Below are 17,085 nucleotides of genomic sequence, written 5' to 3' on the forward strand. Positions count from 1 at the left end.
TGAGTTCAAAAATTACAATTAACTTGCATGGGGCTAACCCCTAAACATCTGACCCTAACTGCATTTCAAAGATGGATTCTATAACGTAATGGCTTGTGCTACAAAACAAAGGCCTCGAAAGTGTCAGAAAAAGAGCCACGCCCGCATGCGAACTTTTAAGCGAACAAAAAAGTCCTGGACCTCTAAGTTCCATGCCGTACAAAAGAAGTGACTTGTTTTTCAGTACATATTCATGACTTTTTACATGCGCTACAATTCCCAACCAGTTTATTCCAATATTCCCCTTTAAAATACAGTTGCACATGCAACCTTATTCATTGCTCCAGCTCATGTCCTCAGTCTGACTGGACTTTTCAACATTGGTAAGCCTTCCTTTTCCTTTCCTTTCCCTTTGTTGTCAATTTAAATGCAAATACAATGTAGGGATATGCCAAAAAGCGGCTAAGTAGCCGCTTGGCTGGGGCATTATCCCGTATGGATGTTGTTGTGGCAGCTGCAACAGTGTACAAATATAGAAGGAGAAAACAAACAAAATACAAGTATAAGAAAAGGTACAAGGAAGCACTGTACAATACATGTTATGCACTGGTCAAAAATAAGCGAAAACAAACATCAGTGGGTCATGTAATAACAGCCTCAGGTAGACTGGACAAATAATGCTCACAATGAGAATCGTGAGAGTGTCTGAATATTAATATTTTGCCTATGATAAAAATTAAATGTGCTTGGGAGAGTGTATGATAATGATTGATGACCGTAATTTGTTCGGTATAGTGGTATTTTTAACAGATGGCTGTGACGCGAATGCGGCGGAAACCACTCAAGACGGACTAGTGAAAGCATACATTCGTTGTTGTGTTTGACTGCTGATAAGTAAGGCTTTAAGAGTAAGAACTTGTACTTGTATAAGTGAGTTATCTTAATGAAGTTGAGAGCTGTGAATAAGTGTTGTGTGTGATGGTCGTAGGGGACGTTGGCAATGATACATATGGACCGCTTCTGAGTAACCAGTAGGCCCTTAACAGCGTTAGTATTAGTGGTGCCCCAGACCAACAGGCAGCACCGCAAGGTAGAAAAAATTAGTGAGTTATATAAAAGTATTTTAACATGTTCTTAGATTTCTTTATAAGACAATAAAATAGCTTCAACTCACCAACGATAACCTCCAGAAGTTTTAGGCCATGAAATGACTGCTTCCCTTTTCTGCCAGTCATACAAAAACCTTGCGCGTAGTTGTCGTCCATGCACCGGCACCATGCACCATTATGTGTCGTATACAGTCCTGGGGTGACGCTCCTCCAATGGAAGCCAGGTAGGGCACCTCCAAAATGGTGCGGTACCTTGACTGTTTCAGAGCAATGCCACAGAGTTAATCTGCGCAGGCACTGCTGTGAACTAAGCAAACTATATTCCATTGAACTAAGTGAACTATATCATGTGATTAGTGTTTGCTTCCTCAAGTCTCACGTTCCAATAAGTGAGTTGCCTGCATTACTGTGCTAGTTATACCTCACTATCGGCTGACAATGTATGGCCTGGAAAACACAAGAAGGTCGAACAAATAAGTAAAACAAGAGGCGCAGAGAGGGAACCAAAAGTAGGTAGGTGTATACCGCGTGTCCGACGAAAATCTCCGCAGCCCATTGTACGAATAAATCGATAAACGGAAAACTGAGGCGCTGTTAGTGGTACTTGAGTTAGACACAGGTTCTACACCATGAGCAAAAGTGGCACGGTGTTGTACGACACCCCCTCCCCCCAATTCGGAGGGGGCGCTGCCCTCCACAGGGGTTCCTCCACACAGCAAAGTTTGGGAACTACTGCGCTAGGGTCATGCCAAAGGGGGCATCTCCACAAAATTCATCGCCACATCTGGAATTCTGCACGTTGTAGTGGGAATGCTGGCAGTCGACCCCACTATTTCGATTTTTTAAAATATTAGAATTTCCCGAATACTAGTAAGGTTCGAATACAACAAAGTTACGAAATTTCAAAACATCTCTGAAATTTGCAATATTCACACCACTCTAGTACACAGGGTGTCCTAGTGAAAGCGGGCCAGCACGCTTCACAAAGAGAGCGACAAAAGGAAACTGGAGGATATCTTTGTTACTTGAGTAAGAAAGAAGTGCTACTAACTATGTAGCACCTGCTTTTTCGTCAAATAGCGTAAGGTTTGGCTCGAGTTTACTTTTGGTGCTCTCTTTGTGAAGCGTGCTGGCCCGCTTTCGCTGGGACACCCCGTATATAAATATTTCTTACAAGGTCATGGTTGCTCTTTGGGGTGTACAGCACGTTCTCGAGCTTCTCCAGGCTTGTGCTTGAAGTTGGTGGCATGAGGTCAAGAACCTGATTGTCTGGAGGTTCCGGACAATACACCTTTTTCGTACACCTTTTTCGAGTTGTTTGAGGCTTTCATTTTGTGCTGTGAGCTGAGACCTTATCAACTTCAGTATTTTGAGCGTCTTTTGCTGCCTTACTGTAAAACGAGAGAAAAGCAGGACATGTGCTATGAATTGCACGTAGACACACTGGAACAGAACCAGTACAGGAATTGCTTCTGACATAACACCAAGCTACTGGAAGCGACTTTCTTCCAAACTGGCTTTGATGTAAGAGAAATAACTACTGTCAAGCTTGTGACTATTGGAATGGTAAAGTGGAACAGCAACTGCAGCACACTGCCAGAAAACATTTTAAGGCTTCCAGTTACTCACTGCACTTGTTTGTGACCCTTGCTTGATGGCACTGACTTTCTGCTGGCGACGTGCTTTGCAGGCTGGCTGACTGGGAAAGGGGGACTGAAGCGGACACATTTTGTTGAGTGACAGGAAGGCACGGGGGACGTGGGCGTGAAACACACTGCCCTACAGGCTGAGAGACGAACAATGCAGGGCTTCCTGGCATATCTTCCATGAGGTTTGCAGTTAGGCTAGATGTGCTTTCTTCATCTTCTGACACGAACCGTTGTGGTGGGCGACGCTTTCGCTTCACCTGGAGCATTTCTTCATCTCCACTTGCCAGGGCAGATGTTAATGTAGCTCGTCGTTCCTTCTCTCTGGCAATTTCATATGTATCTTGAACAAAGGCGAAAAGAGAATTAGACTAATGGGAACGCATAGGAGTTTTGGTATGCAGACAGAACTCCAGAAGAAACGACCTACCCCCAAGCCCCCTAACCCCCAAACCCCCTACCCATTACCCCCAAACTCACTTGGTGCGTATAGTCCAGTGGAAAATGAGTCCAACACCTAAGTAGAGAAGTGGAGATTCTGCATGATGGTGATGGGGCTGAAGCTGCAACCTGAAGCTTTCGTCGGTTCGCAAAGGGCTTTCGGGCTCAGGGAAAATTACTTTGCTGTCAGCAGTTGCATAGGTGCCTCTCTGGGTGCATTTCTCTCATCCATAGTACGCAGTATGCCCCTTGACACATTTCAGGAAGGCCCTGGCCGGCGCATCGCATATACACGAATGCACCACAATTCGGAACGACCTATCATTCTGCGTAATACCCTACTGCAAAAGATTCCCCATTTCCAGGAGAAAGTTATGTAGATATGCAGTCAAATCTGAGGGCTTGTGGTCACCTTCATAAAGTGCGGCGATGAATGGCAAGCTGTTCGTGCTTTCCTTCACTATTGTAAGGATAGGCCAGAACTGCCTTCTTGAACTCCGATAGATTGGCAGCCCATCCACGTTTATCGCCGATGAAAGTGTGCTACAGTCGCTAGGTATACCGTCATTTATGTGGAGCAGCAGCATGTTCGGTATTCCAAAATAATAATAGACGCCGTTGCCCATACGTTGGACTTTGACGCCTCTCTGAGTTTTTAACAGTGTCCTCGCGTCCACCGGGAGGTCCGGATGATCCGGCTTCAGCACCTTCAGAAGCGAGCTCACATGCAGGGCTGGTGTTTTCATAGCAAGCGCCCACAGCCACAGCCGTTCTTGCAGACCTCCATTACTGTTCCCCTCGGCAGCTGGTGCCCCGCCATGACTATCCGAATCTGGCTCCGAGTACAAGGAGTCACTGAACGACGCACATGCCGCCTCTTCTGAGCCTGCACTGTGGATGGCATAATCGTGACCAGAAGAATTCGTGCACAATGTACCCGCGGAAAGCTCTGCCTGTGTTGTCCCAGCTAGCTATTGTATCCACCATACGAACTCCGTGAGTGCAGAGGGTGCCGTGGGAGCACCGCTTGCTACCGTTTGCTGCCTTATAATAATATAAGGCAGCAAAGGGTAGCAAAACAATTAATAATAATAATAATTGTGGAAGGACTGGCCTTACGTGTAAATCTACTACTACTACTACTAATAATAATAATTATTATTATTATTATTAGCAGTAGTAGTAGATTTACACGTAAGGTGAGTCCGTCCACAATGGTATGGCTATGCTGCACGTGCCGCAAAGCAGGACTGGGGATAATTTCGACCGTCTTATTTCTCCAGCAAACCATGCAAAAGTGGAAAAATCACGCGTTCCTATGAAATTTGTGACATTGCCGTTTTTGTTTGTACAGTTTTTAACTAATTAATTTTTCATTGTTTTTTACTAACCACAGTTTATGGACAAGCTAATAAAACATTGGTTAAGGCCTAAACGAATGGAGCGTTTTGCCGACGATTTCGGTACGCGCCTCCGGTGTGACCTCCGAGAAAGCATTTTTTTAACGCCCGCGGAGGGTGTACGCAGATATTCGCGCGCGCCCGGGCACCTTTTCCGAGAAATAAACAGAACGATGGCGGCGTGCGGGAGACAAGGTATGAGTAGCTCGCATAAATGTTTGGAACATTATCCACGACACTAAATTTAGATGTACATTTTAGTGATATCTGAAATGAATGAACGCAGGAACCACAGGAAAGAAGAACATCGGCACTCTCTAACAGATGTCTGTGGTCGACGAATATAGCGAGAGTGGCGCGAGTCACTCGCTCCGTACCACTCATCTCTATTTAGAGAAGGCTGGATAGCGTATGGGTGAGGGTATCGCGGGAAAGGGTACGCCAACCGGCCGCCATATTACGGTGCTCAAAAAAAAAAAAACGATTACAGCCGATAGGAATGCATGTAAGCTGTGACATGTTTTGCTGTTTGTGAGCGTTTCCCTTGCTGCTTCCCTAAAATTTTGCCACGGGTCGCTGCAGAAAGCCCTCGTGATTGGGTTCCTTACGTTCTTTGTGTGAAATCCTGTCACGTTCATGTTATTTCCTGTCTATTTGTACTCGTGTGAGCGCGTGTCGTTCCAATTTTGTACTTTGAACTTCTATTATGTGATTTGCTGGTTTTGTGTGGTGTTGCATTTGTTATGTTACGTTTCCTTAGTGGTCTGTCAGCGTGTGCGCGTGTTGCTTCTCGTGTTTCTCCCTTTTCTTTTCTGCTCGGGGGTCTGGAATCCTAGTGAGCAGTATTCTCAGAACTGAGTCAGGCATGCCCCGTCAGGCGGGCGTGACACCACAAAAATGCTACACAAAGGCGCATGCAGAATATGCAGCTGAGTCGCGGACGACAATGTTTTGAGTTTCCCAAGATGGGGGGCGGCCAGTGACCGTACGGTTGCACCCGCAGTCCGCTATCCAGCATATATTACTATACAGATCAGTGCTCCGTACGCGTCCCATGCGTTTCGCGGGCGTTTGTTCTCCCCGTGTGCATTGCCATGACGTGGGAGCGACGTTTGAACACTGGGAAAGCGTCCCAACACCAGACACAATTATCGCCGACGCGATACTAATCTTATCTCTTACACGCAACACCTTCCCTTTTTATACGAAGTGTTCGTAAGGCCCATTCCACACTAGCATATTTTGTGTCTGTTTGCTCCATAAATAGAACCTAAGGGCAACCATGCACAATATGTTCGAGACCGTTTCGGCCAAGTGAAAAACACGGACGAGAAAAACGTTAGTGTGAAACCGGCCTAAAAGGCATTTTAAGCCCAGTCGAACGAGCCATATTTTACGCGGTAGGCTCTCGCAAGGACACATCACTAAAGATCATGCCATTAAACATCATTTCAAGTAAACAGCAAAGAGTAGTAAGTTGTGATTAGTAAATTGGAAAATGATTCATAAATAGGAGGACAGTGTGAGAACACAAGTCGAACGCAGTATTAAAAGAAAGCAATTTCCTTTTGTATTCATTTGCTTTGTTTTCTTAGTATATAGCTGACCCCACAGTGGCCACGGACGTGGTGGGTTGAAAGTGCATAGTCACAGCGCCGCGTTTTTCGGAAGCTTACTCATGGCTTTTCTTAGTATGTCTAAGCAGGCCAGGAAATTACAAATATTGCTTCTAACAACGCATAGCATAAGGGCCATCAGGAGCAAATATTTCGATGGCTAAGCCTAACCAGGGTTCAAACTGTGCAAGGCGTCATGACTCCACTTTAATCCTATTTGCGCCAAGGGTACGATGAGAAAAGGTTAAAGACAATAATTTTCTGTACATGGTGCTGTGAAACATTAAACGAGCGAGGTTACACATGCTTGTAGCCAAGCACAACGACATACAAGGGAAACCACGGAGCGGAACTGTTTTTTCACTAACGCGTTTTCTCTTGTTTTCCCTGTGTAAGGACTATGGTCGCTCTTCCTGGTATGGTTTAATTTTTAGATATTTTGTGTACTCCAGTGTGTAGGCAGAAAGAAAGGACAGAGCTTCCTAGATCGGTATAATGACCGCACCAGGGGTGACTCCTGTAGGCACACAATGCAGGCATACAAGGCAGTGCTTGCGACAGGGTTGTCTGAAATCTCCAGCCTGCGGCGAAGGGTTTCCTTGTCGGAGGTGTCGCTCTCGAAGGAACTACACCAATACCGACTCGAGGCGAGAGCGCGCTCGGCCGCCACCTGTCGGGCAAGATAATCGAGATAATCGTCCGACACCGGGTCGTCGTCTGCTAGCGAGAGAGGGAGAGAGAGGAATAGCGGCCTCCCATAGGAGTTTGTATAGGTCACCGGTACTTTCTAGGGATCATGGGAAAGGGACAAATTCCGCCCCTAAACTAGCAGGCGACGCATGCGATGGGTGCTGGGAATGGATGTGCCAGGCTCTAGAAACATCTTCAGGCGGTAAAGCGCGACTGCCAGAACCGGAATAATAGTCTGTGGAACTGTGTTAGTACATGAGCTAATTTACCGACGTACGCGACACTGACGTCATTTCCGCACGAACCGGTGACCTATTGGTATAGTTACTTTGTGTGCGACACTGCCGATAGGGCAGCGCTCAGCGACAGGCTGGATATTTCAGACAACCGTGTCGCCAGCAGTACATTTTGCCGGTGGATGACACCTTCCATACTGAGCACATCAGCAATAGACGGATGAGGGCGGTAAGTTAGGCTTTCAACGAAAACGTGTACATAGGTGACGACCGCATTGTTATCTGGACTACACCTCGCTTGCAGCAGCCGACGAAATCGTCCTCAACTCGTGAAGATATCTACTGCACTGGGGCCTTTATTTTGTGAACAGGGAATGTGCGAGTACTCTGCCAATTTTCCTCTCTTTTCTGGGCTGTCCGCATGCTCTTCCTCCACACTCTGTATGTGCTTGAAAACAGATGCAGCTCGTGGCCATCCAGGTTGTACCTTCTACCCGCCACCTTCTTCGCAACTACATGGACAGCTGCATTAGTAAATAAAGCAAATGAACACAAAATGAAACTATTTTCTTTTAATTCTGTATTTCATTTCTGTTCTCAAACTGTTGTCCTACTTTTATTTATTTTACATTTTCCTACTTTTTACCATTTACTTGGAGTGATGTTTCATGACATGCCCTCCAACGATGTGTCCTTGCGATGATTCGTTCGATTGGTGTTAAAACGCCTTTCACCAAAAACGAGGGTAAAAAAAAACGGTGTTGTATGAGGGTGTCCTTATAAGAGATAAGGTGGGTTTCTCGTCGGCGACCTTGTCTCGTATCGATAAGCGATAAGTGTAGGAGGTTTAGAGGAGAAATAATCAGTACTCGTGTGTTGGCTGTCGTGGATGCGACAAGGCGCTACTTTCGCGTTCGCCATCGTACATACACAGCATTTCGTCATCTGTAATTGAATAAATCGAATAATGATGTAATACATTTAATTTTTGTCTTCAATACATGAAGCAAACAACAATGCAATACTTTCCAGAGAGCTCGCGCTCAAGAATATTTAGTGTTTTGCTTTGGAATCTAGTGTTGTGTGCATCACGTTCAAGGTCACGAGTGTCCGCGCACATACTTCTAAAAAATGTAGGTACCAGCTGCAAGGCAGCGGAATCCCTGGTAATGACAACACACGACTGCATGAAGAGCACCCGATCTCAGAGCATCGGACCGAAACGTTTTTCGGTTTCTTTCGAGTTCGACCATAAAGGCTTGGTTTCGGTTCAGCTCCGGAGCTCACATATATCGGTTCGATTAACCGGTGCGGAGGCTGTAAACATGTTTGGAACCGGTTCGAGGCTATAATATGCTACAAAATTATATATAGCCACTAAAAATGATACAAGGTATCCTTGTTACATTTTCATGCATTTATTTATGTTTTTCGACCAACAGGATATGATTTAGATCGCAAAAAAAAAAGACCGATACGCCTAGATTATAAGGGTAACACGTCATCTGGAAGTGGAATGTCCCTATGAGTAGAGCATGAAATACGTGTTGGTACCTTATACTTCAGATGTCAGGACGACAGCAGAACAAGGACAAAGAGCTACACCTAGTTTCTGGAATTATTTGTGTCGCATCTTCATATGGCAAATGAACTAGTTAGTATTGCTCAAACGAATATTCCAACGCCTGATCGAAGTCTCAAAACGTGCCTGGGCGTCACTAGGTTGATGCACTAACATATATATATAGTTGGAGGAAGTTCACTCACTGAAACTTGCATTCACCTCGGTGTGTTTCCTCTCGCAATTTTTGCGTCTGCTTTCTGACAGACTGGGACAGCTTCGGCCAGCGTCTACACTTCTAAAATCGAAACTATAGACGTACGCCACGCCGCAGCCCCCACTGTTGGCGCCGGGGTACTTCCAAGGTGCAGATGGAAGGACTGAACTGCTGTGACACGCGAGTCGCGGCACACCTGTAGCAGCAGTGCAGTGCAGCCTCATTCAACACCAGTGGTTATTTGGCTACGTTTTGAGTGTTCCACATGATGCTGCTACAATGCACTAGGTAGAAATGACAAACCATCTTTCTTCTATAAGCGGCGGCGAGATGACAACTTCCTTCACCCCTGGCCTTGTATGTCTAGCGCTACCGAATGGACAGCCAGATCTCGAGTATTATGTCACATAAAACGGACATTGGCACAAGACGGTGGCATAGATAACAGGCGGCCTACACCAACCCGAACCGAACCGGTGTCCAGAACCGGTAACCGAAGTTTTTAGATCAGTTCGGTTCCAGTTCAGCACAAAGACGGTGCTAGTAATTGCGGTTCAGTTCCGGTTCACTTTCTGGTAAAAATAGCGGAGAAAGCACCTCCTTCCGTCGCTTCTGTTTTATTCATGCCACTTCGTCTAGGCAGAACACATTCTATATCTGCTGCCTCAGTCCTCCTTTGTAAGTGCGTACAATGTACAGAGCTCATTGCGCAGACCATGTTCATGTCGCTTCAATGCAGCACTGAGACGGGACGAAGGGCGGTTAAAACAAGGAGACAAACGTATCTGCAATCAGTCTCGTGCAGTCGTCTCAGTGCTGCATTGAAGCGACATGAACTATCACCAACTCCCCCTCTTCCTCCCTTTGAGCAGACCATGTTTCCTGTGCGAACTACGGCGGTAAGCCCTGCAGTGAGAACTCTGAACCAACAGCTACCTAGTAGCAAAGTGGGTGTTTACTGCAACGGGACACAAGAAGGGTGGATGCGATGGTGTAGGTGGGGTGTTAAGCGCAATGCCTCACTGTACAACGTGAGATGTAGGGCAAATAAGATAATTAGAAATAGAAAGCTGCCCAATATTCACATGCTTCATCTGCCAGCGCAAGGCATCGTAAAGTATTGTACGACCAAAAACGGGAATGGGAACACTTCCAGAGCGTTCCTGGAATACAGGCCTCACATGTGTGAAGAAAGCAGGATGAACAGGTACTGGTATCCGTGAAGTGTACGCAGCTCAAGACTTCGAAGAGTGCGTGGAGGAAAGTAGCCTTCCACTGTTAGACTTTGTCCCCTTTCTCTTTGTCATCAATTAAGCACCGTACGTGCTTTCAATTTGTGTTTTCCGCATATGGCCAACGGATGCCGTCCTACGTAGCGTACCTCCACTCTTTGTAGATTGATATTTGAGCTTTGTTTCGTAATAAACCTTATAAACCTGAACTTGGCTATCTCAAATTTCCTATGAAGCTATGAAGGGACGAAACTCTGCTGTCTGCCCGTCTCGAACCAGCCACGGCAGATGTGCGCGGAAAGCACGAAAATGAACTTCCGGCATTCCTAAGTGAATTTTTTTACTACGCTATGTGAGCTTATTATGAACATGTGTGAGGAATATGAGCCACGTCACGAATGGGCGAATATCGAGAATACGCAACCGAAGTTGCGCGTTTTTGCCTTACCACCCCTCACTAAACGCTTGACAGGAAGTACGTCCGAGACACTTCACCAATCTCTTTCATATGAATGCAAAGAGCGTTTAAGGAAGAACAGAGCAATGTCACCCATGTTAACTTTCTGGTATTTGCAGAAAAGCAGTTACGTGCCGAAAAAGTGCAGATTTTTTGTAAATAAGGATACTTTGCGATTATATATCTGGACACTTGCAGAACCTAGCGCCTCAAATGTAGAGCAAACGGTGCTCCAACACATAGGCAATAACTGTGAAAAAAAGTACGTGTCCTTAATGCTTACGAAGATGCGAGGCCTGAAAATTGCGAGGAAGCGCAGTGCTCCAAATGGTCAGTCTCGATTTTTTAAACAAGATATTTTAAGATACTTTCATCTGTTTTCTCCGCCAATGCACTTCTACGCACTGGGCTTCAATATATATTGGAACGGAAAGGACTTGAGAGGTCGACCGGATTGCCCTGCCTGACTCTGCTCGAAATCGCCCTGCATTAACTACGACCATAATGCGCCAAGACGGTGACAAATGCATGAACTATTTAAGAGAAAATAATACTGCGACTGGTTGGATGGGTATGAATTCGGGTAAAACAAAAGCACTCTCCATTAGAAGGAAGCCGTAAAAGAAACATATGAAAGTGCAATTCGCTTAAACGACCAATATTTTGGAATAAGTTAAAAACTCGTTAGAATGGCACATGGCTTCATCCCCAACTAAAGGGGAAGGATGGTGAAGCAAATGGTACGTCGGAAAGTCGTCTAAAAAAGACGGTGCCGGTGAGCTTCGTATGATGGCCAGGTGATGAGCATGTCGATCAAGGAGTGTTGCCTGCCGCACCGCTTATAGCATCGAAGTTCTTCGCTATTGCAGATGTACTTGAAGTAAAGTAGAAAATACTAGGCAAAGTACTTTATGTACTCTGCCAATTTAAGTTGAATCACTTTACATTTCACTGTCTGGCAGCTCAGATGGCATAATTTGCAGTTGAATGTACGGAGGCAATCAGCGGAGCAGTGATTGTGCAAAATAGCACTGTACGCTGACTGATCCAAGATCACCCGCCTAGTCTGGTGTTTCTGTACTAATCTCAGGGGTGCCACGTGCAAGGAAATTTCGGGGGGGGAGAGTACAAGACAACAGCGATTATACATTCCGTGCTGCTTTCTAAAACACAGCATGTTACGAAGAAAATAAAACAAGGATTAAGCCCAATGTGAACATTATTTTTATAGGACTGTGATCTACAGCAATGTAATCCATGTGAGTAGTAATAGGGGGTGTCCCATTAAATAGGTGTCCAGTTAGAGACATGGGTGTCTGGTTCGAACCCCACAGCGTCAGGGACACCGTCGTTTGTGCGCAGGGCGCGGCGCCAGTGCGGAGGCTTGTCAGCGCGCTTATAACATGCAGAGACATGCAAAGAAGGGTCATACACAAAAAGTACACGTGAAAATATATTTATTAATGCCAATTGTAATGCAAATCAAGTTGAGATATATTTATTAATGCCAATCAAGTTGCCAATTGTAAAGCCAATTGTGCTGGGAATTGTGCCAACTGTGATGCCAATCAGGTGAAGGAGAAAAACCCAGCCGGAAAACCTTCACCACCTGTAATAGAAGAAACACAATACACATAATAAAGAATATACTTACTAATTACCAATTTCACAGCTTCCATATGGATATGACTCAATAGCATTAAAGAGATATCTCTTATCATCATAGGGCATGAGTGCAAGCTTAGTTGTTTCTACTGTATACATGCATTGGCGCTTACTACGTATGGTCCTTTGGGGATGACTTACCTTCACACTATTAAACAAAACATCTTTATATACATCATGATGCAATTCCCTACGAGCAATACTTTTCTTAACACCTTTTGCTCTAGCAATTTGACTATCGCCACTCAATCGGATAGAATACATTTTTGCTTTCAGAGCAACCACCTCTTCAATTATCCTACCTCCAGTCTCATCCTTGAAGTGGAACAATGCCCCCTTATTTTTATTGCTATAGAGTGGATGATCAATGGGATAGGATGAAAGATTGAGGTGATCATCTGCAATCTTTTTGATTTCCTCTTCATACACTGACGTATGAAACACACCGATGATAGAATCGGTATCCGAATACATGATGGTGATGGGGCAATTCAATTTTTCCAAGAGAGTGCAATAGACAAATTCGTACATTACCAACTTACTATAATCTAAAATACAAAAACCAATCTGTAATGGAAAGCTACACTTTACCTTCCTTTTCTTCATCTCATACAACACACAATTCTCCGACAAAATTTCAAATCGAATGCAGTCGTTTGAGGAGCTATATCTTTGGGCCTCTTCTTTGGTGAATGCTAGCTTAATTGATCTAAATCGCCTGGGCGAAAGTAAACAACGACCGTACAAAGAGTTACAATTGATTTTATACAACTGCTTCACAAAGTCCGTTTGCGCTGCAATGTGTCGCTGAATGTTCATTTCAATGTACGGGCCAAAGATCGTACCTTGACGAAATTTCAACACTCTATGAATTTTGCTAACCCGCATACCTAACTTACAATACAGACTCAACAAACGATAATGTACAACATACTCTGTTTTATCATTATAAGTGAGAAGTAATTTACCCTGTGCTGCAGGTTTGTAATTCAATTGGTCTTTTAGAGCCAACTGATACTCTGACAACCAACTCTCGTCAACCTTTTGCTTCATTGGAGCTAGTGGGAAATACCTGATCTTCTGGTGTAGCTCCGGTGGGTAGACGAGGTCGCACACGTAAATGTAGCCATACTCTGCATCCTGAGGATGGTTAATGATGTCCAAACTCGAAAATTCAGATTCGGGCACCCACTCGAATCTTCCAATAGGCAATGGCAATGTTTGACAACCAGCATACAGACTGTTTGCATCCCAATAGGAGATGTAACTTTGCGGTTTCTCCGAGTCAAAGTTTGCACAATATTTGTTATTGGCAGCAGCATACCTCAATCCTACCTCCTCTAATAGAAGACTCGATGGTTCGATACATATCTTCATCTGTAAGCAGCTCGATCTCGGCCTTTGTATACTTGAGAGCAGCTTGCCATCTTGCCAGCTTGTATGCTTGAATCCCGGTAGACTGACAAAGTGCAGCACTTCCAATCCATATGTCGTCATAGAAAGCTGTCTAAAATGCTGCATAACATCTAAAAGGAGCAGGACATCACATTCCAAATAGATCATTGTATAATCTTTCAATGACTTGCAACCAAAATGGTCATATGTTTCCCGACCGAAAGCATAGTCGTCTTCGCTGATGTGTGTTCCATTCAAATCATCATAAAAACCATCCATGGCCGGTAGGCATTCTTCATTGTAGACTTGAAAGCTTTTGATCCAGGAATATGGGTACACACCTTTCCTAGTTAAACGGGCAAAGTCATTACCATACACTTGTTGTAGGCACTTAAATGCCTGAATTCCTTCCGACACCTTCAAACTATTCACCAAGCAAGAAAGGGAACTATTTAAAAATTGCGTGGTGTCCCTGAATATGAGATTGCCATATTCAAAATTGCGAATCTTCTCCGAGCTCGTCGCGATGAGCCTGGGCAGGCATTTCCACTTCAAAGCATGGAAACAATGCAACAAGGAGCTGATGTCGTACTGAAGGTTGTGGATGAGCACGGGAATTTTGCCATGATTGCTGCAACCGATGTTACATTCGTTACAAATGCTAGCCAAAAAGTTGCTGACATTGCTTTCACGACTGTGATCGTGATGACGAACCTTTTTCCTGGCAACACTAAATAACACACCACAATACTCGCAGTGCGTTGCAGCGATATGTTTACGAGTTTCTTCGTCTGTGAGTTTAATGGGAGCAGGGCAACGACTGATATCGACCACCTTGTTATCAAACGCAACAGGCAGTCGACGCACCTGGAAGCGGCGTCGAGGCCTAAATATTTTTCATTTGCAAGTATTTTCGAATCATATGTTCTGATTAGAATGCAGCAGAAGGAACTCATAACATGCTTCTGCACAGCACTTTTCACGTTCGTATTAGGGTCGAGGACAGACTCTGTATCGAGTCCGATAATATATGGAAATACAAACATGTGACCCAACTTGTTAAATTTTAGAACATTCTTACCTGGCTCAGGGAACTCCAATAAAAGCTCCTCAAAATTCCTGCACACTCTCCTATGTGACACTAGGTTTTCCTGTGTTGTAAATCCCAGCGCACACTTTTCACAAAAAAATCTACATTTCTTACAATTCAATGCACTAAAATTCTTTATCCCAAAAAAGTGATTATCAAATTCTAATAATTGAACTTTATCGTTAAATGTGAGACGCGGAACACGGGAAGTGTGGATACTCCTATCCTGATATGAGTACACATACACTTCAATTTGATTCCGTTCTTCAAATTCTGCAATCTCCGAATACGATACCGGACCGTCGGGCCACCATTTCACTCGTCCCAATGGATTCGAATCGAGATCAACAAGATACTTGCGATATGTTTTCCAATCACTTGCATGCGCTTTTTGAGGATGCAATAGCGCTAAAGTACTATATTTGAAACACTCATTGTCTGGGCATTTTACATTTGTGAGTGTTCTTCTTTTTTTTTCAATTCGGCGGGAATTACAGTATCGCAGCCAATCTACTTTTTTTCAATCGCGCTTATGTTCAATTCGATTTCGGATACGTCTCGGGAGACGTAACCGCTACCTTCACCCTGATAATTTTCCAGGTTGCGCCCTAACTCGCTAATCATTTCATTTAACGCAACCATTATATCCGCGAGACTATGAATTTCACGCGACACGGCACTTAGAAAAGCAAAGTGACTGCTCATCGAATCGCAAACTTGCTTTACCATCAATACTTTCACACGCATATAAAATTTAAAAGGTATTGGGTGCTGTTGTAATATGGAAACTATATTGTGCTGGTAATGTACCAGGTATTCGAACGGAACCTCGACAAAGTCGTCATATGGTGACGCGAACAGGACGTAACGTCCAAGGTACCCTTCAAAGGCCGCAGCGGTTTCAAAGAATAGAAAGCATGGTACGCTAACACCAGGATGAGCCACTGAAACATGTTCCGCGAGATTGTCCACAACAGGCCCTGGCCTATCAGGATTTTGCACGGCATCTGCCGGCGTATTATCATCAAAAACTCCATCCATCAAAACCTGATCACATTCTAGTCCCCACTCTTCATCAAACAAAGCAGGATCTAAATTTGGAACGTTAGCTTCCTCCTCCATAGGACGAATTACCTCCTCAACTCAATCATACCCACAGATTCCACAGCGAGGCACTAGAAACAGACATTCCGTAAATTAAAATAAGAACAATAAGCAAGAAGCAGACTTACTTTTCAAAGATCTCGGCAGCACACCAAAACAATTTTTGGCAAAGGAAACAAGCACTGCAACCAGGGCAACAGAACTTGGTGGAAAAAACAAGCCATGGGTCACTATTTTATAGTAAATGTGGGCGGAACCGAAAACTGTATATAGAAAATCGTTAACCAATGGCATACTAAGAAAACCAATAGCCATCCTTTCCATCTCATTCTCTCCCAAACCAACGATGGAAACAGACGAGTGCTATTCACTCTCCCTGGGGGACTGTGAGTTTTTTACAGCTTTCCCCCCCTCTTTCCAGTAACTTAAGGAGATTTTTGTTTTAGATTATGAGTGTCTTCTGACAGGCGGCTTGCCCATTGTGCAAACATTGAAGACACCGCCCAGAAGTTTCTTTATACAAAATGGTGATCATCTGAGACAATGTCGCTGCGGGGGATTGATTTCAACGAAATCGTCAGACTGGCTAGATCCTAACATCAGGCCATATCTCGGATGTCATCCCAACTCGGATTGAGTATGAACTCGGCTGAGAGATTTCACTTGACTATACAATGGATGATGTATAACGACCTGATGAAATTAAACTCGTACTTGAATTGCAACGGACCCGAGAGTGACTTCACACTCATCTTGCGCTGTTTACCGTATCAACTCAAAACAAGACGGGGACAACTAAGGAAGAGACTACAAAAGTTTGTCGCTGTGAAATGTGACTTGTTAAGACGTTACCGTGATGGTGAACAGATTTCCCCGACCGTTATCAATGCCTGTTTGAGAAGACCGATCCTTCGGAATTATTACATTCAGCATTCGCACTACATCGTCCAACGAAAAGAAGACGGATCTCGCAAGATAGTGAGTCTGGAGGATTATCTTCAAAGTGCTTGTACATTGAATAATGAGAGAATTTTTCTTAAATGAGGTATTCCTCTTCAGTCATTTTTATTACCTTGAGATCGTTGTGTACAAGGTTATTGTCAAATAATGACATAATGCTTTTGAGTGAATAATTCTTACAAAGACGGGAAGCAAATACGGAAACAAATAGGCCGCAGTGGGAGCTGTAGAGACTCTGTATACACTTGTCACAATATTCGTCAACAGGTAGATCTAGCAGTTCCTCT

The 17,085-nt window shown here is 44.3% G+C and overlaps 1 protein-coding gene across 1 annotated transcript in view; it reads left to right on the forward strand.

Annotated features, from left to right (window-relative positions):
- LOC135392954 (uncharacterized) overlaps window positions 1–17,085 on the forward strand; it is a 262,911-nt gene that overhangs the window by 216,679 nt on the left and 29,147 nt on the right. The window lies entirely within an intron of this gene.

The sequence above is a fragment of the Ornithodoros turicata genome, chromosome 4, assembly GCF_037126465.1.
Source record: "Ornithodoros turicata isolate Travis chromosome 4, ASM3712646v1, whole genome shotgun sequence".
Lineage (NCBI taxonomy): Eukaryota > Metazoa > Arthropoda > Arachnida > Ixodida > Argasidae > Ornithodoros > Ornithodoros turicata.